Below are 6234 nucleotides of genomic sequence, written 5' to 3' on the forward strand. Positions count from 1 at the left end.
TAAGTGAGGAATTCAGTCAGAGCTTGTCTGAGTGACTCTCTGTCACTCAACTGGTATTCAACTGGCAGATGAGCTCGTCTGGAGGGTCTACGGCAGCCTCACTCATATTCATTCCAATGGCTGGTACCTCCATGAAAATGGCTGGAAGGCTAGGCTTAGAGTGTCACCAGGGGAGTGTCTACAACTGGCCTCTCTAGCATAGTTCATCTCTGGGTGGTCAGACTTCTTACATAATGGCTCAGGGTGCCCAGAGAGACCTTTTCAAGGGACAGGAGGCAGAAGCTGCCATTTCTTACGGTGTAGACCTAGAAACGGCAGTGTCACTTCTGTCATATTCTATGGGTTACAGCATCTGCCCATGGGGTAAAAGGAAGGCATGGAGACCCCACTTGTCAAAGGGAACAGGGCCAAAGAATTTGTGGCTGCCCACTTAATGGCCTCTTCCAGGGTGCTAGGGATCTTTAGTCATTGGCCCCTGTGAGAGAACTTCCTCCCGAGGGGACATCAGCTTAGAGAAATAGAACTGGGGCACAGAACAGGTATGTCCTAATGGGGAGGTGAGTGGCTGAGTTTAGACCCTGGGTAGGGAGAGTAGACAGGAAGGAAGAGGGGGACATGTGGGAGGACAGGGGAGGCAGCTTCTTCTGCTTCCTGTTTGCCCAGGGCAGGTGGCATGAGGCAGATTTGAATCATAGCTCTGTCACCAACTGCACGACCTTGGGAAAGTCACTTAACCCTAACCCTCTGAACCTCCATTTTTTTTTAATGTAAAAAGGAGGATGACAATAAAATCTCTTTCTTGCAGAGGTGGGATAAGAAAAAAAATGAACTCATTTTGGAATCGCTAGTCGAATACAGTATAGAATTATTTCCATATGGAATATAACAGGTGCTCAGTAAATATTAGCTTCCTCTTGCAACTCGAGTAAGTCCATGGGTCCTGCTTCATTTTGGGGCCTCCATCACCCATGCAATGAGATTTCTTCTAGCACTATTCAGAACGGAGATTTTCAGTCTAAAACTCAATGAAGGCAAGGAAGGAGGTGAGAGAAGGCACTGTTTTCAGGACAGGGAGTATCAGAGTGTGGCGGTCCCACTGATCCTGCACGCCATCCTGTTTCCGCCAACAAATACCCACAACCAGCTACATAGACTCAACCAGCTCCAGACAAAGGGGCTTAGGCCAGGGCTGGAGGAGTCTACAGACTGCAGGCATGAGTTGGTTTAAGAAAAAAGGCCCCTTGGGTGGCCAGGTGGCTCAGTTATTTAGAGCGTGTGCTCTGAGGAACAGGGTTGGCGGTTCGATTCCCACATGGGCCAGTGAGCTGCGCCCTCCACAACTAAGATTGAAGGACAACTTGACTTGGAGCTGATGGGTCCTGGAAAAAACACATTGTTCCCTGAAAAAACACATCATTCCCCAATAAAGTTTAAAAAAAAAAAGAAAAAGACCCCCAAATTCTTTAACACTTCAAGGGAGTGGAGCCTATGCTTCACCCCTTGAATCTGGGAGAGCAAATGCCTCCTTTGACCAACAGAATAATGGCGGGAGTGATGCTCTGTGACTTTTGAGGCATTCTAGGGGTACTGGTTCTGGGGGAACCCAGCTGCCATGTAAAAAGTCCAACTGCCCTGAGACTGCCTGTGCTAGAGAAGCCGTGTTTGGCCTGTGCTTCGGTTGACAGTTTCAGCTGAATTCCCAGCCTCTGCATCAACTGCCAGCCATGGGAGCACACCATAGTGAACGTGCCATGGTGAATGTTCAGCCCAGCTGCGCTTCAGATGTCCGCAGCCCCAGCTGACACCGGACTGCGGCCGCACAGGCGACCCTAAGCACAAACTGTCCAACTGAGCCCTTCCTAACTTCCTGACCCATAAAATCATGAGCCAAATAAAATGCTTGTTGTGTTTGCAACACTAAATTGTGGGAGTAATTTGTTTCACAGCAATAGTAACCACAACCAGGCTCAACCTTCTCGTAGAATATTTGAGGAAACAGGCATGGCAGTGGGGAAAGATCTACCTAGAATTCCCACAGCCAAGCAGGGGGGAAAACCAGGGCCAAAGCCTGTGTTCTTGACTCCCAATGCAGTACACCCTTCAGTACAGCAAGGTGCTGACAGGGAGGACTCCCACCCTCTCTCTCCCTCATCCCACTGCCTCATTAATTCCAAGCATGAACTGAGTGTTCTGAGCGCCCAAGATTGTGCTAAGCACTGGGAATATACAGAGAAGGCTCAGGCAGCGGTCGCAGCCATAACCTGACTTGGAACGTCCTGCCACTGTCATACGCTCTGGTCCCAGGCACACTGACTGCTGCGTTCTTTACTTACTTTGGCTTACATGGGAAGAAACCTGGGAAGCGGGGAGAAATTTATGTCTGTCCCTCAACAACAAACCAGCCATTGTTAGGGTTACTCTATGCCAGTGGCAGTGCCAGCTGTGGAACAGAAAGACAGCGTAGATCCACCCTGTGCTTTGCTGGGTCGAAGCTGGCTGGGTGCTGGGTCTCCGTTCTTCCCAGGGCTGATCCAAGCAGTGACGGGGCCCTGGGCTTCTGAAGCATCCAAGAGAAGCCAGTGTTTAATCTGCCTCTCCAGACAACTGCTTCCTCTTTCCCCAGGACACTGCTGGAGGACACTGGGCCCATCAGGACTAATTAGCTATTTTAAAGGAATGAACCAGTTTTGCTGGAATTTAACTCAGGTAGGAGGAATCTGTACTTTTCTAGATGGAGAAATGCTGAGTGCTGAGGAGTCTTGCCAGCTGGGCTCTGAGATAATGTACATGTGTGTACGTGTGTGTGCTCTCTGGACCCAGGCTGGGTCTTACCCCAGCAGCCTTGAGCAAGGAGGGCTCTTGGAGCGGGGGGGAATGTCACTTAGCTGGCCCTGGTTTGGAGATCTCCATGAACACTGTTCAACATGCAGAGACCACATGGACACCTATGTCATTCTCTGCCTTTGGCCCAATCCCAGGCCTAGCTCAGTCTCCCAGAGCTCACTGCTGCTCTGGGCCTGAAATCTCTCAAAGAGAATGTACCTATGAGCTGGCACTCAGTGCCCTCCAGCCCTTTGACTCCAAGTCCGTGGTTTATAAGGCTTTGAATCCAGGCCAGGCTTGAGTTTGTGGCCTGCATCCTTCTGGTCCTTTCAAGAGCTGGGCCATCAAAGGCCATCTTTGGAGTTCCCCAGAGCCCCAAATATACCTTCACTAGAATTTTCACAGCAACTCAACCCTACCTTCTGCCCTTCTGCCTGTGCTGAGGTATTCTAGCTGACCTGCATAGGGCCCCTTGGGCTGGTCTCTGTGGCTGGGTTTTCCCCAGATCCCTCCTGGGAAGGCTCTTAGCATTTGATTGGGAGTCTGCAAGTCTCTGCAGGCTGCCTGGGGCTAGGGGTGGGAGGCAGGGTTGAACAAACTGATAAGCAAACCCGGCTTCCAGCCTCCTCTCACTCTTCCTTCCCCTCCCTGAAGGGAAAGGCCCTATCACCCTCCTCCTGGCCTGCTCAGTGATGATGCTGATAAAACGATTCAATTAACCAGGCTGGGGAGCAGGGCAGGCAGGAAAAGGGTGCTGGCTCCTTGACCTTGACCTGAGGAAGAAGGGGCCAGTCCCTGGCAGGAGCTGGAATGCCGAAAGAGGAAGGCATGGGTACCAATAGATAGGACCTTGCCTTGGCAGCCATGGGACCTGCTCCAATGCCTGGAGCCCCTCAAAACAAGCAGAGTCAAAAGAAGGAAGATGGAGAGACTGGATGGCTCCTTCACCCCAAAATGGCCGAACCCCACACCAAGCCCCTATAGGGAAAGGGGAAGGGTGAATGGCTTTGATGACAGACTTTCAAGCTTCCCACCACCGGGATCAGCCTTAGCTTTCACAGAGCAAAGGCCTGACTTGAGGGGCTCTAGAAAGGCTACAGGCCCTTGACAGCTCCCCATCAGTGTCACTCTGGGATCAAACATTGCCCTCTTTTCCTATTCTATTTCCACTTTTATTCCTGGTGAGGGAAACCCACTGTGGTGACACTTTAGCATGAACTGGCTCCCAAACAGGTGTTCTTTCCTGATTGCCAGAAGAAACTGCTGGCACCCTAAGGACAAATGTGGATAAAAGGTGATAATGCGATGAAAGAAACTTGGGGAATTAGGAATTTCCAACTGCAACTGCTTCATAGTTTTGCTTAAGCCTGTCAGTTATCAAGGTCATGGATGAATAGAAAAAGGAGGTAGCAGGCAGACCCCAGATGGGAGAGATACCTGAGGTCCTGGAATTAACAGGAGGTCCAGAATCATTTGCCACCCCAGGCCTATCAGCCCCTGTTTCTCCTCATTACCACAGTCCAGGGCTGAGGTGATGTCTGGAGCAGGATCTCCTAGCACCACCAGAGGGCAGCACCTACTCATCCATAGTAGACTGTCACACTGCAGGCTAGCCAGGGGGCTCTCCCTGTCCTTCCTGGGTTCTGTGCTTTGGGGAAATAGCATGACCTCATACACATAGAACTGATGGGGACAAGCCCTGTAATGCCAGCTACAGCATACTGAATCCCCCAGGAAATTCCAGAAAGGCCCAGGCAACTGGTTAGCCCAGAGTTTTAGAATAAAATCTTCAGCAGGTGATGTGGCCTTCTGTGGAGGCCCCTGGCCTGAGATTGAGCTTCCCTCTCCAGGAGCTGGTGAGGGCGCCGAGTCAGCGGCCCTCCCACCCAGGGCACCTTTACCATACTGCCTCGCCAAGACTGGGCCCTCTGGTTTCCTTGGCTGTTCCTGTGTTCTACACCCCACCCTTCTAGCTTTCTGACCTCTCCTCCAGGCTTCCTTTTCCCTGGCAGCTTTTTCCCTCCCTCCATCTCCCCACATGCCTATCACCATTCACAAACACTGCAGAATGGAAGCACCAAGAAGGCAGAGATTTACTAGGGCAAGGATGGGAGGTGGGGTTCTATCTTATTCATTGATTCCCAGTGCCTGGAACAGCTTCTGGCACATAGTAGGCACTCAAGAAATACTTCTTGAATGAACAAATGACTCAGGCGTGAGATGCTGGGATGGTTTTTTCATCTCTCCCACCTCACTCCCACCAACCTCTCCCTTTCTTGGAATGACTGAGTTAAGCCAGCCTGAAGAATGGAAAATGAGATAAAGACCCCAAGGGAGTTCGCCAGGACACAACCAGATAGGACTTTAAAGCTATTTGTTCCAGTCAATTCTTTAATATCCTTGCTGTGGTTTTTCCTTCCTCACTCGGACTTCTGGTCAGTCCTGAGTCTTCTCTTTTTTGCTGCAGCAAACTCAAAACTAAACTCTCAAATGCAGATAACAGGACCAAGGGGGTGGGGGTGACTGCACACAAAAGGGGTGCCCGTAAATGTGTTTCTGACCACAGTCCAGGATGGTACCCATCTCCTCTGCATATTAGTACAGCTCATCCAAGATCATCGTCATTTTGGTTGTCTGACTTCATTATTGATTGAGACTTTTGCTTATAATAATCCCCTGAATTTGCACTGGGATTTTAAACTTTCCTCTGAGCACCCCCAGGCCCTTGTCTTGTTTTTCCCAACATGGCCAGGTACTGTCTGAGATCAGACAGTGCCCAGGTGCCCAGGGCACCTGTGAGATCCTCCTTACATCATCAAAATGGACATGGAGGCTGCCTGAAGCTGTAAAAAAAATGAGGATTAATTTAAAGATGTAGAAGAGATTCTGGACTTAAAAATAAATAAAAACAAATGAATCTGGAAATTGCTCTTGGGATGAGGCCAGTAAAGTTGATTGGTGCCTAATGTTTTGGGCATGGCAGTTTCTCAATCACTTAGCAAACAAGTTCTCAGAGGCAGGCACTGTGGGAGCTAACAGTGGGCCTGGGAGAGCTCAGGGTCAGAAGGAGTGGGGGGCGGGGGGGACAAGACATAAAAAAGGCAAAGTCAAATTGCAATGAGTGAGACAACAGTAGAACCAGGAGGTTACAAAGCAAGTACATGGGCACTTTCTATAGTCTTGGCTTAATTTGATCTCTCAGGGACACCCACCCCACACTGACAGCGCCAGGACTCCAGCTTCCTGCCACCCAGACCAGGAGCCTGCCAGTTCCCCCATTCCTCCGCAGGGGCTTCGGTGACTGTGAAGCATTAGGACCACAGGCATCTTGGGCCTGGTTGGGCCGCCAAGACACAGGATGGGGGCGGGGTGGTCAAGAGGCCTCAAAACGGTGTCTGGGGCAGGAGTGGG

The sequence above is a fragment of the Hipposideros armiger genome, unplaced genomic scaffold (genome assembly GCF_001890085.2).
Source record: "Hipposideros armiger isolate ML-2016 unplaced genomic scaffold, ASM189008v1 scaffold_581, whole genome shotgun sequence".
In the NCBI taxonomy this organism is placed as follows: domain Eukaryota; kingdom Metazoa; phylum Chordata; class Mammalia; order Chiroptera; family Hipposideridae; genus Hipposideros; species Hipposideros armiger.